Consider the following 21,939-nt stretch of genomic DNA (forward strand, 5'->3'; position numbering starts at 1 on the left):
CTGAGCTAAATCCCCAGCCCCCCTCCTAACAATATCTTATCAGTCTATTGAATAGCCTGTTGAGTTCAACATCCTGTGGTCTAAGATATTATCCTTACCCCTGGGTAACTTCTGATCCTTTTCCCAGCTTCCATATAAAATGATAACTGGTTGACCTATAAGATATCCCTAGTCATGCAGACTCTGAAAAGTTCAACCAGTATCATTCTGATGTTCTAGAATGGCACAAGGGACTTGTAAGTGTACTCTTGCTTATCAGTAACAAGTCATGCTGCCTTTCCTCCAGTACTTCTTCCTAAACCACTTCATGGCCTCAATATCATAGACACAATTTAAGGGAAGCAACTTCCCTGAAAAATGAATCTTCACTCTTTATATGATAGCCTTTCTTTTCTCCTCAACACTACTGCTGCTGGCAAACACCACGGATCCAATATTGGATTTGTGCTTTTGCATGAAAAGCTATCAAAGTTATTCTGAGGGAAAGTCATCCCAAATGGATGCCCTCAATGAAGATACTTTCTTGAGGTTCTAGAAGCAGATAGGGCCATGAGGTAGATGACTTTTCTAAGAAGTTCAGAGTAAGCAGATGAAGTCACAAAGTGACTAGGCCCCAGTGATTAAGTTCTGATTCCTTGAACAAAAGCCCCAGGGATCCCCTAATTTGAATCTTAGTCTTGTGATCTGTATTGTCCTCCTTTGAAGATTCATCTCTCCTCCCCAGTATCATCTGTGTGAACCACGTAACCTCCCCCTGCCGGGCATTACAGACACAGCTTTCCACTGTCAATCTTATGTCATGTATTCACCCATTCCCTCACATACACTGTTCAGCACTAACAGTTCCTATCTGACTGGAGGTACCCTACAGTCTGTGGCATCCTCTCACTCAACCCAGAGCTCAGTCCCACAGCCATGGTTTTGTTTGCTATTTATTTCTTCCCTTCCCATTGAATATCTCTATTTTCCTTCAAATCTTGTACCTACCCTTTATGTAAAGGAACCTTTTTGTTATCACTTATGGTTCCTTTTCACTGTTACTCTGTGATTCAGAAGGAATGCTTTCAATCCCTTACATTTCAAATAAAACCACTCCATGATTCCCACAGTATGTATCAAAGGAGTCTTTAATGGACTTCAGTGTTTGCAGTCATCCTTCCTATGCCACTGGTATAAATATCTGCAGAGAAGAGCAGTATGTATTTCTTAACCTTTTTGGCAACTCCTGTATGAATGAGTCACTTTCCCATTGACAATTAAATAGGACAAATTCTTATCAAAATGGCTCATAAGAATTTCACATGCAAATCCACAGAACAATTATTTTTTTTTGTACTGGAATTAAACTCATGACCTCATGCTTGCCAGGCAGGCACCATGCCCCTGAGCTATGTTCCCAGCTCATAGAACAAGTAGTTTTAAGAACATTAATAGCCCAATCTTGACCTATTTTATTTATGGCAGTCATGCTTATGGTTATCAGCTCCCTAATTAGGCCAGATCCAGTTATCTAAATAATCTAATTAGGCTCAACAAACTTTAACCAGACCACACTCTCTTCTCACTGTAGCTACATTGTGATTTTCAGTTGAATTTTTCCAGACACTAGAAAAGATAGAAAGAAAAATCAACAACATCATGTTTTATGGTTCAGATCTAAAATGTCCCCCAGAAGTTTCATGTGTTTGGAAGATGACTGGATTGTGGCATTACTATGATTTTCAGTAGATTTGTCCACCACTGAGCTCAGCGTTGACTGCTGTTCAGATGTGGGAGTTGGTCAGAGGCAGCACAGGTCACTGAGAGTTTAACCCAGAAGGGCAGTGTATGTTGTGCCCTGGTTCCTGTCTTCTCTCTGCACTTCGTGGCCACCATATCATGAGCAGATTTCCTTCAACAGCTCCTTCTCCCATGCTGATACTGCTTTGGAGCAAGCCGTTTATGGACTGAACCCCTTGAAACCACATGCCAAAGTAAACCTCTCATCCATTAATTTGTGAATGTTGGACACTTGGTCACAGCCACAGGAAACCTGATTCATACAACATGATCCAACTATGGCTCAGGGAAAGAATCCTCGCCCTTCAAGCACTCTGTGACTGCTTTTCCTTACCAGCTTCAGGGAGAACACAGAGGTGAATGTACATTTAAAACCGCATGTCTATATAGGAGAAAGAATAAAATAAAGAATTTTAAGATGTTTAGAAATACTGAAACTAATAAGATATCTCTGGGGGCTGGGGATTTAGCTCAGTGGCAAAGCGCCTACCTGGCAAGTGCAAGGTCATGAGTTCAGTTCCCGGTACCGGAGAAAAACCAAAAAAAAAAAAAGAAAAGAAAAAGATATCTCTTTACATTTTATTTAACAAAATATCATTAATAACATTATTTCTAAAATGGTGTATAGTAACAGATACATCTGAATTATATGTTTTCATCAAATAGTCATAGATCTTCACAATTTAAGGGATGTAAACATTTTAGCTGAAATACATAAATTTTGTCTTTCTTAAAATTTAATTTCCTCATTGGGAGAAATCTACAGTTTCATTATTTTCAAGTGTAATGTTTGGTTTTTATATCTCATTAGAGTTATGCTTCTATTCTTTGAATATTTTACAGTTATAGAGGTCACTTCAATTATGTTTAGGGAACTTCTGCTTTAAGAAAACATTTCCAATACTTTTAGTGAATATTAAAACCTTTAGATGTTCCATATAAAATACTTGAATTTCTAGCCAAGTGATTAGTATTTAGAATTCCATGCTTTATGAGAAGCTATGCTACTTGAACCTATTAGTATTCTGTCATAACTTCATTTGGGAAATACACTTTTGAAATGTCTTTCTTTAATATGTGCCACACAGTACAAAAAATGAACTAGCTTTTCTGGGGAGTAACTAAGCCAAGGACATTGCCTTCATCGACTTTATGATAAACTACACATTTCCAATTAAGAGGTAAAGTCATTTCAAAACATTAATGCACACAGAGGTTAATAATTGAAGCTTGTATGATTTAGAGTTAAGAAGTGAATTAAGTTCAAAAATAGATTTGCTTCCACTTTCTTTTGATGGAACCCTAGACTGATTGTTTTTCATTTCAGAATCTTGCTTTTGAGGACTTTGCTTCAAAGGTGCCTGAAAAATTTCAATAACTGAAGAACTCTATAAGCATTTTAGCATTATGAAAATTATTATTCATCAATTAAAGTATTTCCAGTGAAACTGAAGTTTATTCACACTTAAATCCATTAGAAAATTTGACAGAGTATGTTCATCCCTGTTCTGTAATGAAGACACTTACATATATATTAAGAAATCTGTCTCAAATTTAATATACTTCCTTGATTCAGCCTAGATTTGAACCTTGGAAGTAAATCTCTGCAGTTCATGTTCTTAAATGTTTGGGTTGAATAAGGAGAAGACAATGGTTAAATGAGAAATCTACCAGAATTCTACATTTATCTACATGCTGTCATTTTAGGTAATATCTCTTTTCCATCATGAGCACAATTGAAAACTCTGTATCTCCTCTACCATCCTTCCAGGCTCTAGTTTTCATATGAAATAAGGTGATGCACAGCATTTACAGTACAGTTTTCTTCTCTTTTACTGTTTTACCCAAATTGGATCCCAAACAGATACCTAGTTCCTTCCCCCAGTCCTGGTAACAATAAACACAAGTCTAAGAGAAAAAGAGAGAAATACCTCATAAAAGGTGTCAAAGTGGTAGAGATAAGAAATACTTGCTCTGTGACCCAGAATCTCTAATCCTACATACATGCTTGGAAAACCTAGTGCATATCTGTGCAAGGGCATATATGAACATGATCACAGCACCTTATTCTTGACAGCCTCAGGTTGACAACGCCCAATATCTATCAGACTTTAATGAACTAATAATTAGTGGAATACAGTAACAGGAATTAAAGAACTATAGCCACAAAGTATATATTTCAAGAAGGAAGTAATCTGTGTATATGTGCAAAAGTGGAAACCAAACAGTGGTGTTGCTTAAGAGTGTATAAATAATGACATGATAATAAAGAAAAAGGACTTATTATTATGGAGTTAGAATAATGCTTATAAAGGAAACAAGGAAAAATGACCAGTTAAGGACTCACTGGGGAGTTCAGTTGAATGTAAAATACATTCACTGAAACAAATACAAACAGTATTCCAAAAGAAAAAGATTATAATGTCAAGCGAGGACAGACTCGCTTCTCACAGTTAATGAAATAAAAAAGAAAGTGAAAAAAATAGCAGTAGGATCACTTAACACTCTATAAAAAGAACTAAAATATTTTACTTTAGAAACTCACTTTCAGATGAAGAATTTTTAAAAGTGACCTCCTTTGAAAACACATTTGCTGATGAATGGTGGGTTTGTTTCTACCTTGCTGCCTTCTGTGTTGGTTTTCTAATTCTGCCTGAAGAAAATCCTAAAAATAAATGATTTGAACAACAGAAATGTGCTTAGCTTATTTTTGCAGCTAGATGTCCACAACAGAGGAGGTAGTAGGGTGGGTTCCATCTAAATGCCATGAGGAAGACCCTAGTCTTTGTGTCTTCCTTAGCTTCCAGCAGTTTGGATATAAAGACATCAGTGGTTGCTGAATTTTGGAAACATACAAGCATCAATCAGATCTGTGTCTTTATTGTCAATTACCACCTTCACTATAGCTGTATCTGTCTTCAGATTCCCCTTTCTATGAGGTCACTGGTCATATGAAGTTATAGACGGATTTCATGAACATAGTTTACCAACAAGGTAAGTAAAGACTGTGTCCTAGTAATGTAACATTCTTATGCTCTGGGGCTAGTCCTTTAATGTGTGCATTTTGAGAGACACAGTTCAATGCCTACCAGTTTCCTCTTCTCCCTTCTTTTCTTTTTTCAATTTTTTTTGGCTATATTTTTCATCTTGCTGTATCTTTCTCTTTCAGCCCTGAAGTGAAAATACTAATCCTTTTGTATTGTTTATTAGTACAGTCCCTCACATATTCTGCGACCTTAAGTGATTCAGCCAAATATTTAGATGTTGAATAAAATCTCTCGGCCACATGATTTACTCTTGGTTAAATTTCTTCTGCTGGTGACTATCTTATGGAATTTGGACGTTAAAGAGAGTGAGCACATTTCTAAAATGGAAGTTTACTGTAGAGTAAAACTCCTTCATAAAGATTTTTTTAGATTAGTTTCTACTTTGCAATTTGTATTATTGCATGTTTCCAGAAAATTATGAATACACTGTTGGGAACTGGTGCATATACTTAATGCATCTTAATCCTTTTAATTCCTCTTCTCTTTAGCTCTCTCCCATCTTCCCCTTTCTTGGAAAGTGTTTCTATCTTCACAGGCTACCCTTCCTTTTCCTATCTGTCTTGTGTCTTGCTCTTTAAATTATTAGAACCTTGAATTTCTTATGTAAGAGAAGCCATGTGAGGCTTAACCTCTGTCTCTGATTTATTTCACTTCTGACTACTCCTTTCTTAACTGTTTTGTTTTGCTATGCTATTGTCTGCTCTTTGATGGTTATATGTTTGTTTTCTGCCTTTAGTTATGTTTCCCTTATATTCTATACTTAAGTCTTACAGCCAGCTGTGATGATGCATGACTGTATTCCCAACACTCATAGAGACTAAGGCAGGAGGATCACAAGTTGAAAGCCAACCTGGGCAATTTAGTAATTTAGAATAACATCATCCCAAAATTGTGTGTGTGTGTGTGTGTGTGTGTGTGTGTGTGTGTAATTTAGACATATACAGTTATATATATATATTAATTATATATGTTTAATATATAAATATAAATTATACATATATATAATTATGAGTTGGGATGAAGATCAATATGAAGGACTTGGTTTAATTGCTGGTACTGCAAAAATAAATAAAGAAAAAAATCTTAGGGCTCATGAACTGAACTATTTGTGAGTATTTCTTTTGTTACTTATTTTTGCCTATTATAAAAAAAATCCAATAACTTCTTTCTTTACTGTCAGCAACTTCATTTTTTTTAAAGTAACATGTTAATTAACATGGGAGATATATCTATTGGGTTTCCTTGTACAATGCATGCTTATGGGACACTGGAGGCATAGCTGCTAGTGTTTGGAGTGATTCTCATAGCTTCTAAAGATTACATAGGAAGGAGCAATACTGAAAATATGCATAAAGTTACACAGATCAACGTATGTATTTTGATTTTTTTGTTTGGTTGGTTTTTTGGTTTTTTTTTCCAGTACCGGGAATCGAACTCACAACGTTGCGCTTGCCAGGCAGGCGCTGTGCCACTGAGCTAAGTCCCCAGCCCCAATGTATGTGTTTTGAGAAAATGTTTTCAACAAACTCTTTCTGACAAGGCTATAGTCCTGCTTAGAGTACTGGGAGTCCACCATTCCATGAACTATTTCAGCTCATTAGCAGCTGTTCTTAAGATTCTTCCATATTCTTTAAAATAAATGAAAAAAGAATTTTAATCACATGTATTTAAATTTGATAATTGTGTCAACCAGTCTCTACAATAGACATTGCAAAGCTTTTCTTCCTATGGTTTTTCATGTCTATTTTTATTTGTTGGATCCAGCTAATTGCCTTTTTGATACTGAATATCCCACTGGGGTTAAGATCTTTATCTGAGACACGAGTTTTGAAGTCTTAATTAATTGTGTACTTGTAACATCTGTAATCTTCTGCACTTTAAATTCACACTATGTCCCATTTTCTCAAGTTGTGTGTATGTAATACTTTTGAAGTTATGCTGACATCATAATTTAGTATCTTATATTTTTGTGCAATATCTATTGCCAAGAAAACTTTGAAAGTGGATTATGTGAAAGTAAAAATACATAATGTGTTTTGAATTCTGTAGAGATAAGCATTATATTTATAGTAGAAATACAGATTTTTTTTTTAAAAAAATATGTTTTAAACAGCACTTGAGTTAGTTGATCAGAGTTGTGGAACAGCAATCAGTGAAAAACTGTGAATTACATAACACAATATTGTGACCTTTGGGTGATATTTATTACATCTCTGAAAGGTTATATTTCTTTTTTATTTTAAAGATAAAAGAATGAAGACATATTAACAAACACACAGACATAAACAAAACAACACATAAATAATAAAAGCAATAAAGAGTTTCAGACAAGGTTATTGGAAATTAGCAATGGTTGTTGTATTACATACTGTTTTCTTCATCAGTCTTACTTGTCTGTATTTGTTTAACTGAGTAACCAATTTGAAAGGCACTATTTCTTCCTTCATTTATATTCCAAAATAAAATAGTAAATAGTTTTCTTCAGCTTTTGAATTCTCTTAAGATTTGGTGATACTCTGAATATTGATATCATTTGAAAGCTAAGTTGAAGGTCATATTTACTTCTTAGGTAGAAATAAATGAAATATTCTTATTCACTTAATTTTCCAGTATTCTTACTCTCCTTTTCAAATACCACCAAAGGTAGTAGGCACCATTTTTTAATCTATACTTTTCTCAATATGTCCTTAAATATAAAAGCCTCTCAACAAAAATGGTAATACATAAAGTGTATTTACGAATAATTTTGAATTAGGAAAACACCTTTGTAAGTGTTGTGTCTTTCCCACATTTTCTGAAAAGATTCTTATTAACTTATCATTTTCTCATTAATTCTTATTCCTAAAACATTTCTGATCTTGTTTAAAAGAAAAATGCTATTAAATCATGCTTGTAGGAAGGCAGAGAAGGGAATGAGAGATGTTGGTAAGAAGGTGTAGACTTGAAGTTATGTTGGATACACAAGTCTACAGCTTTCACATACAGCACGAACAATAGAGTCAGTGACACTATATTGGCCAGTGGAACTCTGCTGAGAGGGTCTTCATGCACAAAGGCTATCAAGTTTGATGATAGGCCAATACGCTAACCTATGGCAGTGATCCACTATGTTTGGCATATATGTGAATGTAAAATATATATTTAAAGTATTTATTATCATTGATTCTAAAATATCTATAAATTGAGCAATCCCCAAGAGTCTGTCTAAAGTGTTGTCAGTATGCTGGTTTTGTTTACTTTCATTAATACATGTTTACTAATGTTTGCATTCATACAGGGAGTTAGTACCTGTACATAACACATCTCCAATGTGCTTATCTCCTTCTCCCATGCCCCCTTTTTATTTTACCAGCATCAGGTTCATTCATATATCTTATGAAAACTTACAAAGTTAATGATCTCATATACAGATTAAAACCCAGACTAATAGGCCAAAGGGCATATGAAACACATAACACAATTTACTAAATTAAAGCACACTTTTAGATACATTGTATGCATTGGATTTTAACTCTCTTCTCCTTGCGCTCTCTCTCTCTCCCTTTTATCTTTTATTTTGTACTCTATTTACATATGAAGTGTTTCATATATGACAAACCATGTGATATTTAAACTTATGTGTCTGCATAATTGATTTAACATTATAGTCTCTAAGTGCACTCATTTTCTTACAAATCACTCAGCAGCGTTTATCTTTCTTTGCATAACAGTAATACTCCATTGTGTATAAATGCCACATTTTACTATCCATTCATCCACTGATGGACATATATGCCACTTCCAAGGGTTAGTTGTTATGAATTATGCTGCTATAAGTAAGGGTATGTAATGCTGGGCATGGTGGTGCACACCTGTAATCCCAGGACTCAGGAGGCTGAGGCAGGAGGATCACCATGAATTTGAGGCCAGCCTGACCTACATAGGGAGACTCTGTCTGGAAAAAGAAGAGACCAAGAAAACCCCCCTGTTATGGTTGATACATTGTGCCAACTTGGGGATTCTGGAGGTTTGGCTAAGTGACTCAGCAGTTCTGCCTCTTGGGGTGAAAAGAACACGCCCTTACCCTTCTGGGATGTTGTTTATTGTGTTAATTTGAGAAGTTTAGAAGTTTAACTATGTAACTCAGAAGGGGTCCAGGGTGCGTACTTTGTATTCATCCTGAGCCGGTGCAAGAGGCAGGCATGCAGAGGGTGTGGGTGTAGAGGAAGACCCCCACCTCTCCAGAGCGGGTAGCATAAAAAAAGGAACTGAGGAAGGACTGGCTGCTGGTTCTTCAGAGGAGCTCCGGTCATCGCCTTCAGATTGGCTGTCTCCAGGCTTCTGGTACAGACTGTTGGGCTTCCGTCTGGACTCTTCAGCCTTCTGGTGTTGGCTCTCCGGCCTTCATCGTAGATTCTTCAGCATTCCTTCGCAAACCCATCGGCCTTTGATACGGAGTTGCACAGACACTGCAGCGAGCTCCAGGCCCGGGGCTGGGCTCTTCAATCTCCAGCGTGCGAACACCCTCTGCACGCTTCCTCATCCAACTCTGCAGCTGACCATTATAAGCCAAACTTGTCATTTCTTGTACATTTGTTTATCTTGTATTATATCTGTTCCTCTAGTAAACCCTGACTGATACACCCCCAAATATGGATATGCACACATCAATGTGGTACGCTGTCTTTGTTGAAGAAATCTTTGTGCTTTGAAAAAAGGTTTACATTTGCACTTTGGAAAAATTTAACTAGTTTCTAAAATATGGAAGGAATTGGTTGTTTCTTAAGGCTATTGTTTGATAAAATGACACAGGAGGACAGAAACTGAGCCTCAAACTCAGGATTAGGGGAAGCCAATGTTCTGCTCCAACTAGGAAACTGATCCATGTACTGAAAGACAGGCCATATTTGTGACTCTGAATTCTGTGGGTAACAGGTGAATCTCGTTCACTGTCTCAGATATGAGTTAATGCTGATTAATTTCAAACGGTGCCAAAACAACTTTTGTGGTTGTTAGATATTAGTTTTTTAAAAGAAATTCTGATGCTAAAAGTGTTACCCTTGTCTATTAAGAAAGCAATTAGAGAAAAATTTTATATCTATAACCCAGAAGACTTAGACATTTTGTTGTACAAATATATAGATTAGCAGCTGTGCAGCATTTTATCACCAAAACTATTACTTATAGAAAAAAAATTATCACATCTATTTTCAGAAATACCCATCTATCTATATATAATGACTAACTTTTTGTTATTAAATATAATTTTGAAATATTTTTGTCTGTATTTATATATAAACATTTAAAAGACTAAGTTTATATGTAGCTACTTTCAACTTTAGTTTAAAAGGAAGCTTAAACAAAAACATTCTATTATTTGAGGATTAATATCATTCCATGGAATAAATCATCCTGGTTTAAATAATAAAGTGATTTAAACTGATTATACAAATCAAAAACATAACTTAAAATCATAATAGTAAATTTGCCAGACTTCAGACAAAAATGGAGTATACAGAAGATGGACAGGGAGCTGGGCAATGGAGATATATATATATATCTTATATATATATATATATAAGATATATATATATATCTCATATATATATATATATATATATATATATATATATATATATATATATATGGGACAGAGAAGAGCTAAACTGAAGCCTGCTGTGGTGACACATGCTTTTAATACCAGAACCCTAGAGACTGAGGCAGATGGATCCCTATTTTGAGGTCAGTCTTGCGTACACATCAGGCTCTGTCTCAAAACAAAAACAAACATGCATATAAATACACACAGGAAAACTAAACTAATTGAATTAAATAGCAATAGCATTAATTAAAAGGAAAAATAAAAATACTCATTCCTGGAAGATAACAGGAATAATTTATTTCTACCCTTCAGTTTCATGCTAAGTTAAATTGGTCTGTATGTTTTTTTTCTTAACGTTTTAAATTTTTTTTTTTTTTTTTTTTTTGTCCCTGGAATCAAATTCAAGACCTTACACTTGCCGGTCAAGTGATTGTGCCTCTGAGCGATATTCCATCTTTTAAAATCTAATTTAAGCATTTTTGTTTCTTTTTGAGTTATTATGGTAAGAATGATTAACACAAAATTTACTTTTGATATATTTTTAAGTATAATATATGATGCTGTTAAATTTAGCAACAATGTTTTACAATAGATTTCTAAAACTGATTAATGTTGAGTAATTTAAATATCTCCTGAGTAATTTAAATATCTCCTTCCTGCTGGCCCCTGGAAATTAACATTGTTCTCTGTTTCTATGAAGTTGACTATGCACAGACACATCAAATAATTAGGAGGTTCCATCCTTTTACAGTGTCCTCAGGTGCATTTATACAGCCACTTACAGTAGGACGTCCTTCTTTGTTAGTATTTTACTATATGTATATAATACTTTTGGCTTATCCATTATTCTGCAGTTATAAAGATATTCTTCATCAGTACATTTATTGTGATTTTATAAAAATACACACATATATTATTTATTGTAAGGAAAAGATTGAAAGCATCGACTAATTTTGCATAAACAGTGTGCTTAAGGAAAAAGTGTAGTTACTTTTAAAGTAAATAGATGGTAATTTCATTTTCATTTGTTATTCAGGATGTCAAAATTAAATATTTATTAAATAAAGGCTTCAGACGTGAAATGTTATACCACCGTGTTGTACACAATTACTGGAGATTGAGACATTTCATTATGAATGAACCATAAGGATACATAAAAGGATGGTGGCAAATTATAAATGCACACACAAGTTCTTCAAGTGACCCAGGAAATCTACTAGGTGTTATCTAAGTATCTTTATTTTTAAAAGTTTCTAAAATATGTTTAGAATGTAGTTTTGTTTTAATATTAGTGTGTCCTTTTCCCATGCACAGTATAACTTATATCAAAAGGATACTACTAAAGAAAACTTGCACAAGAATTCTATTTCTAGGTACAATTTCTTTTTTGAAACAGAGCTGCACTGTGTAGTCCAGGCACACCCTGAGCTCATGATTCCTACTACCCTGGCCTCCCAAGTCAGGGATTAGAAACGTGCTTCCACAACCAGCCCTGTACTTGCTTCCTTATTTTTTTGTTTTTATCATCTCCTGTATTTTTATTTTTTATTTGATGAAAAAAATGAAACAAAATGTACTCATTTTGTTAAACGATATCAGCACCCTAAAAATTGAAATAGAGACCTAGAATTCCAACCAATGCCATCCAGGATAGGCAATTCTATTTCTGTAATTGGGCTGCTATCGTGCAACAGAACCTATGTGGTAGAGGACAGCAATGAGCCTGATGTTGAACGTGTTTCATTCAACTTAGGAGAAAAGTAAATAACAGCATGCTGCTTAAAGAGATACAGCAGTAGAATAAACAAATTGTTACAACTGGAATAGGACAAAGTGACTACTGAGAGATATCTATAGGATTTTCATCTTTTTAAGGCTAAAGTGATATTTGCACTGTTTAAAGAAATAAAAATCATTGCAGAGGTATACAGTGGAATCGCCATTAAAACAACAGCAGGTACATCTACATGCACTGCATATGCTTCAGTGAGCTCTTTTAGTGAGTCCACAGTGGAGATTCTCAAATTTAATGAACAAATTCCCATCTTATATAGATAAATTTTGATCTGACAGTAATTCATTTAATTACATAGTTCCTTCACTCAAACTTTGAACATTTATATTTGGTCATATGGCTTTTTGATCTGGAGTTATTTTTATAATTCACTTTTATAATGAAAGCTGCTACTACTGTGATTTGTTTGCATGTGCAAATGCTATTGAGGCTGAAAGAAATGGAATTATTCATTACAACTGATAGTACACTGATAAATTATGCTTCAGTCACCCAGACTGTGAAATAATGATCATAATTCTACGAAACCCAGGATGGTGTACAAACTGGTTAGGTATATGCATGTATAGTGCTCGTGTCTAAGTTCTACACTGATTGCTCCTGGTGTAGGGTTGAAGTGAACAAGGACTGACAAGAGTTAATGAACTTTGCAATCGTTTCAACCTTCCTCCACTTCAGAAGTGCCTTTGCCATCTTTTTCCCATTCCCCTTTATTAATGGCATTTTTAGTTTTTGCCATTCCCAATTCCTTTTGTGGATTATATCTTAAACTACACTGAAATTAGTTAACCATTTATTTATTTTGCGTTATGTGGCATTTTAAATATTACCTGTTTTCATTTAATGTTTCCAACCTAAGCGAGAGCTACACTTGCCTTCCTCTACTTGAGGAAATTGAAGTACAGAGAGTCCAAGTTCTCCATGCTAATTTTGGGGATTTTGACATCTCAGATTGAGATTGTATTTAGGAGCAATTATCAATTATGCCAAAGATAAATTATTTGCTTACTATGGTGTGAATTTGATTAGATTGATGTCTATTTTATATACAGGAATTAGAAAGTTTAGATTTTGCCCAGTTATCTACTACACAAGGAAATGTACGTACTATGGTAAAGGAATGGAATGCAAATATTTTGGAATAATTATAACACAATTCAAAACCGTGATAAGCTTTGCATTATATGAAGCAGGATGTGAATGCAAGGTATTTTCATTATCAAAGTTACTAAATGGATGTAGCTACAATACAGTAAACTGCACAGAAGATCAGACATGTTAACATTTACTTGGACCTACATTAGGGCTGACACTGTGCTATCACACATGCACCCTTACACAGGAGGCAAGCAGTGATCCCAGTCTCCAGGAAACTGTACAATTTATGTCACTGCCTTGCTTGCCAAGGTCATATTTCTTGGTAGCACAAATTTAAGTATTAGGCTAAAGTATATTTTTGAAGCGGAGCATATATTCTTCCCTTCAAAGCCCTGGCATTATAGAAAAAGTGTTCATTGTTTTGCTGTTAACCCGAGGTCTCTTATAAACATGTATTCCACTGAACCTTAAAGAGAAACTTCTCTAGGCAGAAAACTGAGTCTCTTCTGAAATAAATCATTTAAGAACAGAAAAAAGAATGACATGGATGGGTTAAAAATGATTGAAAAGGTATCAGTGAAGGCACTAACAAACAGGAAAGCAGAAAATATGAAGAGAATTGATAAGATTTTTAAGCAGGGCTGAGTTTATAAAAGGCTAAAATGATGACAAGTCCGAAAGTCTCTTGTAAAGTAGATCAGTATGTATATATATAAATATATATATATACATATATATAATCAAGAACAGTCCATTATGTTAGCTATTTTGTCTTTCCATGTAAAGTAGCTAATTTATAAGTGATTATTGTGTAGAAATACCTTATTTTATAAATTCATATTGTAAATTTTTATCTAACGGAGGAATCACATATTTGGTAACAATTTTTGTTCAAGACACAACCACTTACTTGTGTATGCTTTTCCTTGATACCTTTTTGAGCTGATTTTAATGGATGATATTGAGAATCAGTGGTATGTCATTGAAAAAAAGTTATCTGAAGCAAAATAAGTACCACTGTGTGTTTTATTTTAAAATGAATTAACAGAAGGGAACATGAGATCTACCATCTTAAAGAATTATGCCCATTTACTAGCAATTTAAGAGCAGTAGCTTTTAAAGCCTATAGAAGAAAAAAGAAAAAAATTCAAAACTAAGTTGTCCAAGATTCTCTACAAAAAACACCTCCAATTATCACAAATGACTAAAAAAAGCAGTAAAGGCATGCAAAATTTTCTTTAGGATTATCACTGCTGTTGCGTGATATGGGGAAAGAAAGTATAAATATGATTCATAACAATCTTTTGAGGCTCTGGCTAAATATTTTTTGCCCGTTACCATCTGCCTAAATGATAGAAGCTAAGGACTCAAAATATGTATGCAAATTCAAAGACTCCTAATATGGTTACATAGCTTTAGTATTTATAGCTTAGTTTCCCTATCACGACAGTTTCATAAGACTCAAAGTTTGAGAAGCTCTTTGCCTTTGTCTTTGGAAATTTTATTTTGCATTGACTACATCTGTGTTACTTCTTGGTACCCACGAAATGAGTCACAAAGCCAAGAGAAAAAATAAACAAAAAAAACTCACAGGAAAATTGTCATAAATTATATTTGCAACTTGTGTAAATCATGATACTAAAGCCACAAAAGGATTCAAATCTACACATTTTAAGACATACTATACTATTTAAGCTATATGTTTATAACATGTTTATATGTTGCAAGATATTGCATCACTTTATTTGAAATGGTCTATCACTTGTAATATGAAAGCTGTGTTATCAATGGGAAAATAATTTCACATACCAATTTTAAGTTTTTTTTATTTCGTTATACTGTCATACTTACAAAGAATTGAAAATGTAATACAAAAGTTCTGTTTATCTTTCAATCTGTTTTCCATCTTGAATTGCAGAAATTGTCAAATTTCAGAAATTAATATTAGTGTGATTCTAAAAAGAAGCTTACTGAGTAGTTTTCCTATTGATATTATTTGTCTGTCTTAGGATCTTGCATGACATATTGTACTTAGATACACAAGTAATTATAAGTTCCTGTTTGCCTTCATGAAATTCCAGTCAAATATTATTGTCCAAATTAATGAATTAATGTTTCTCCAGCCAAAATTAATTTTTGCATTAGTCTCATGGTACCTGAAAGTCCTATCAAACTGACCAGTACGTTGTACTCATATATGAACATTCTAAGTGATAAAGATAATTTTGTGTGACAGGAGTGATATCATTTTATCAGTTCTGAGATAAAAACCTGTAATCCCCCCATTGATCTCTTATTGTTAAGCTATTTTATGTAAGAAGACATTGAAGTGACTGACGTCTAGATATTTCCATTTATATAAGTTTTTCATCTCTCTCTGAATATTTCAGAGCCCTATGGAATGAAATAATTTATTTTAGTGAGTTTTAATATTTTAACTGGGTTAGGAGAAAACCAACTCCCTTCAATTTCTACTACTTCGATCATCTCAGACATTCTTTATTCAACTTCTCATTTGTGGTTTATGAGCCCAGTGGTAATGTTTCTCTGAAATACAAACATCTCAAATTATTCCATTTATCTTATTATTTTTTCTCCACCATGGTCTCTCCAGGAAGCTCTGAGTCCATCTCAAAGTTTTGCCTGTATGGAAATCCTCAGCTCCCACACTGCCTCATCTCAAATTTTCTTTGTTCCATATCTAGATAAACTCAAAACAGTTTTGCTTGGATTCCTGATATCAAATCATTTTGCTTGAGTTTGGGGTGTTCTCCCATGCTAATGTGCTTGTCTAACATACATGGAGCTCTGGGTTTTATCCCTAACCCTGCAAAAATAAAAGAAGTAAATTGTTTGGATCATGATTTCATTGTTGTAGGCTAACAAAGATAAAACAATGTGGAAGATTAAAAATGGAAGTGATACTTCAGAGGAGACAATGCATAAATATTTTTCTGATAACATTCTATCGAAGACCTAAAAAAACAGAAATGACATGTCCAGATTCACAGGGGAAGTATAGTCAAAGTTTAGCTTTCCAGAAATACCTCAGAGTTTCTCTGAACAGTTAAGAAAACTAAGGAGGTTGAGATGGCTAAAGTAGGATGAACAAAAAATACTTGAGGACACAGAATTAGGGGAAGCAAGATGAGGGACAAGTTATCAGCATAGTGAGAAAGATGGGAGGAATCTGAGGTTGTACTCTGAGTGGCAAGCAAAGTCATAAGAAAGACTAAGGTACAAAATGACCTGGTGACAGCTGCTGTCACTTCACTGCAGCTGTTACTTGAGTAGAGTGTAGGTGTGCATGAGTGCACGAGAGAGGTCAAGGTGTGGAAAAAAGTATTTGTGCAGTGAACACTCAGAAATTATCACACTAACTTTTATGAGTAAATTTTCAAAGAAGGATGACTACAGATATATCTGAGAATGTTTAGAACAATTCTTAGGAGATGATATTCAAAGCCACAACATGTGAAAATTTCCCCAAGGGAGTGAAGTCCAGAGAAAGTACTACAGGGATGTAATAATGTTGGTGATGAAAGGTGCCCCATAGCATGGCTCTTTGTGTGGTGAATGATGTAAACAAAACCGTGTGGCTGATGGGGTCAGTAGCATTCTGGTTTTCTGTCATATCATCCTCGTGATGTTGTATTTATTTCCATGGTTTCATCTCTCACCTCTATGCTTAGAGCATTTTATCTTTATTTCAGATTTTTCTATTAATCCTGACCTGACATTTTCAGTATGATATCCTACAATACTGCAAAGCAAATGTTTACAAAATGAAATCCTTTCTGAAAATCAGTAAATAAAAGCAGAAGCACATGAAGCAAATGAACAACCACTTGGAAGTGCAACACTCTAGAGTATCCAAATTGCCAATAAATATGTAAAATTATTCAAAACCTTATGTTTCAAGGAAAAATATGAATTTAAACATATTTGAGAAACTTCTATAATCAATCGGAATACCTAAATTGATGAAGATGTATCCAAACAATGATAAGGAGGCAGAGCAATTGGTTTTCTTAGATTTTGCTAGCGGGAATTTAAACGGGTGCAGCTATATAGAGAGAATTGTTAATACTTACGGAAGTTAGCTTGTGTTACCTTCTAATTTGAAATGTGATTCTTTGGTGCACATGTGCTCAACAAAAATGTAAAAGTGCACCGAAAAGAATTGAAATGCACTTTATCACAATTCGTGTTAAGGCATATTGATTCTATAGATCAATGGATTCCATTTTGGAAGGTCTATATGTGCACACACAATATTGACTCTTTTCCCCACATTACCGCCCTTGTCCACCCTCACTCGTAATTTCACAAGATTTTTCAGGAGGGCTTTTACCTTTGACCATATTCATGGTCCCCATTTTATTGCTTCCCTCATACCCTTTCTTTCTCCCACACAGACTTTTCCCTTGTCTGAACTAGTCTCCCTTCTACTTTCATCATTTTTAGATTCCATGTATTAGGGAGCACATGTGATACTTGTCTTTCTGAGTCTACCTTATTTCATGCAAAATAATGATCTTCAGATCCATCCAACTTTCTGCAAATAAAAAAAGTCATTTCAGAGGGATTTAAATAGTTTAAATACTTCTGATGTGGAAAATTCTGAAATATCAATCAGGATAAGAATGAGTACTTAAGTTGTGGCATATCTTCATAATGGGTTACTACCTACAAACTTTAATTACATAAAAAATGCCATATATATGTATACACACACACACACACATATACACACACATATACACACACATTTATCTGTTGATAAACATTTAAGCTGATTTCATAGCCTACCTATTGTGTATTGCACCACAATAAAAATTGATATGCAGGTGTCCCTCTGAAATACTGACTTTAATTGCTTCCAAAACTACCATGGAGTAGTACAGTTGGATCAAATAGTAGTTATATTTTGCTTTGGAAGAAACTCCATAATTATTTATGTAATTGCTTTACTAGTTTACATGCTCACTAGAAAGTGTAGAGACATTTCTTTTTCCCAGAATCCTCACCAGCATTTATTGGATTTTTTTTTTTTTTGTATTCTTTATAATAGTCATTCTGACTGGGGTAAGATGGAATCTCAGTGTAGCTGTGATTTGTATTTGAATGCATAGTTAAATATTTGAAATACCTCTGAAACAGAAAATTCTTAAATATTCATCAAGATAAATATGAGTACATAAGTTGTGCCATGTGCTCATAATAGGTTACTACATAGAAACTCTAATTACGTACAAAAATATGACTAACATCAGCAAATATTGAGTGAAAGAAGCCAGATATAAAAGGCATACCTTCCCTATAATAATATTAAGTACAAAAACATGCAAAATTAATGCATATATTTAAGTCAAGATAGTGGGGGTCATGAATAGAAAATGGCACAGGTCTTTGGGGAGTGGTGCTCATATTCTATTCTATGATAAATGTACCCAGGGCCACATCTTAGGTTTTCTCCTAATGTATTTTTTTACCAGCATTCCATTGTGTTTTTGTATATTATCGGCTACATTGTAAATTAAGCTTAAAAACCAGTTTCAAGGACAGGGTTGCCAAAACAACTCTGAACACAAAGAACATCAATAAAAGAGAAGAATGAAAGAATAGAATCTTTTGAGAAAAATAAAAACTGTGTAACAAATGAATGCTGTATAAAAGCAAAAGGTTATACCCCGAAACAGATTGAGTTCATCATAACCTGACAACTGTGAACAATGAACAAAAGCCTTAATTCTTAAGTACTCCAATAAGAAATGTTCCAAAGAGTTTCAAAAGTAGTGTAAATTGCAAAACAAGAAATATCTCGGAACTATCTTCAAGTAACTTATTTATATGCTGAGTAAGTTATGCTTAATGTTGTTTAGATATGAAGCCAGGGAAAGGGGTGGTGACATGGTTTCATTTAGACATCAGATGCCTTTGAAATAAACAGTGCTTTAACATGCTGAGTAGGAAATAAAAATCAGAGCAAGGCAGTTATATTATACATACAAAATCAAATAATGAATTTACAAGAAATGAAGGAAAAGGACAATTTTTCCATATTTCTGAGTATATGTAAAAGAAACATCAGAAAATCTCAACATCTAAGAACGTGTAGACATGTCCAAGAATGCCCACATTTTTTTGAGGAGTATGGCTTTCTCAAAATTTGATTTACCCTGAAGTTAAGATTGGAGTAACTTCTTTTCTAATTCTTTCCTTTCTTCCACCTCTTTTTTTAAAAATCTTTTATGAGACTGGGTCTCTCTATGCAGTTTAGGTTGGTCTTGAGCTCACTTTGTAGCCCAGGCTGGTCTCAAACTTGCAACAGTCCTCCTGCCTCAGCCTCCGGAGTGCTGGGATTACAGGTGTGCACCACCATGCATGGCACTGCTTTCTTCCCTCTCACACTTAACCACTTTCATGGGTTTTCAGGCTCTCTACGTAACAACAAACTCCAGAGTGGATGCTTCAGCCCAGACAGGGGCAAGCTCTTAAGATGACTGTTTCCTGACCACAACTGCTTGGAATTCTAACAGGGATTAGTCAAGGTTTGGACCAAAGACGTCCCCCAGAAATCTCCTATGTGTGGTGGTGGAGCTTTTGGAAGTGAAGAGACCTTAGCTGAATGTGCTGCTAAAAGGCAGGGCCAAGGGAAGCGCGTTGGTCCCTGGGACATGGCCCTGAAGCAGATGTCTGTCCAGGACCCCTTCCTCTGTGACACCTTCTTGTCTTTCTTTCTTTCTGCCTCCTGGCCGCCGTGAGGTGAGCAACCTCACCCAGCCACGATCCTCTGCTGTGACATTCGTGCCTCAGAGCCTATCAGTCCTCAGCTGACACCTCAGCAGCTGTGAGCCAAGATAAACCTTTCCTCCTTCAAGTCATTTTTCTTAGGTTACTTGCTGACAGCAATGAAAAGCTGGATAACACATCATCTTAACTTCAGTTGTATGAAAAACAAACTATATTCTTCTTCCTACCCCTCAAATTCATCTAAGAACAAAAGAACTTACATTACTCCAATTCCTGTGGTTAAATGGCTCTAGGTCCTCCTCAACACTTGCCTCCTACTGCATTCTCCGTACTTTCAAAAATGCATTTCCTCTCCTTCCAAAATGTAGCCCCACTCTGACAATGTTTCACTGCCTTTACTACCAGCAGAAGACTCATCCTGTCATCCTGCCTCTCCTGGATCATTTCAGTAGCCTTCTAAACTGATTTTATTATTTCCAAATTGTCCCTAACTTACTCCTTCTTTAAGGAGAAATGAGGATACTCCTATGAGTAATTCAGTGTGGGACTCCACTGCTACGAATCTGTAATGATGAATAAATGCTGTGTTCTTTACAATGGCCCACACGGCCCTCTCTGACTTCACGACTTACTGTGTTTCTTCTCATTTAATCCACTTGGCCAATGTGGGCATTTTCACCATTTCTTGGCTATAAAAGTAATACTGCTACCTTTCTTCTTTTTATTCTGCCTAGAATGTATGTCCAAAGCTCATCAAGAACAGGATAACACATTTAAATGCAGGTAAAATGAGGACATTATGTGTGGAAAAGCACTAAGTGCTAAGGTCTGACCAAAGAAGAGCTGAACACTCCATTGTTAATTGAATTTTGAAACCTTTAAGCATAATATGGAGAAAATAGTGTGTTCCAGAGCTGGTAACCCTGAGGTGGGGTGTTTTCTCTCATTGATGGGCCTACGCAAGAGAAGGAAACTTTACGTGGACAGGGCAACAGGACAGAAACTCTGATAGTGCCTGCCTCCCATTTTAAGATACAAAATCTAGTATAAAATGAGAACTTGGGAGGCTGAGGCAGGAGGATTGTTGCAAGTTCGAGCTAGCCTGGGCTACAAAGTGAGCTCAAGGCCAGCCTGAACTACATAGTGAGACCCTGTCTCAAAAAGACAAAAACAAAAAATACACTAAATGAAGAGTGTAAGGAGCCCATTTTTGTAATCCACAAAAATCAAATCAGTTTCCTGGAGCATAGAGCTACATGGAAAGGGTAAAGAGCAGATCTGGAAGAGCAATCAGAGCTACAGGGTCAGAGTGTGACTGTCTTCTCTTCTGCAGTTGGTTTTTACTCAGATGTCACCTGCTCAGCCTGGCCACTGCCTATAAAAGGATAATTCCCAATTACTTTATATCCCCTATCCTTAGTAATGAATTAAATTACTTATTACTTGTGCTGTCTTAATCCAAGAATGAGTAAAGTAAAATAACAAAATAAAACCAGAGGTGACAGAATTTGATTTTTGTCCTTTATTTTCTTTTGTGTCCTCAGGCTTCTACCCTGTCTATCACAGGAAATGCTCATAGTGGTGGCCCTAGTAATCACAGTTGTAGTAATATAAGTGGTGCTCATTAATGCTTTAATGTGTTCCAGGCATGGTTGCATCCATTCCTATAGCTGAGTTATGCTGCTTAATCTTTATTACAACCTTTATTACAATAGCAGGGCTATTTATTTTTTCTTACTTTAGAGATTAGGAAACTGTGGCTCAGAGAAGTAAGAAATTACCTAGGAATTATTGAGTCCTGGCTGACAACTAAAGAAACCCACCTAAAAAACATCTGCTTCTTTCTGATATACTTCACTGCCATCTTACTTGATGGTATGCAA

Source organism: Chinchilla lanigera, unplaced genomic scaffold, assembly GCF_000276665.1.
Source record: "Chinchilla lanigera isolate Chin_1 unplaced genomic scaffold, ChiLan1.0 scaffold00087, whole genome shotgun sequence".
Lineage (NCBI taxonomy): Eukaryota > Metazoa > Chordata > Mammalia > Rodentia > Chinchillidae > Chinchilla > Chinchilla lanigera.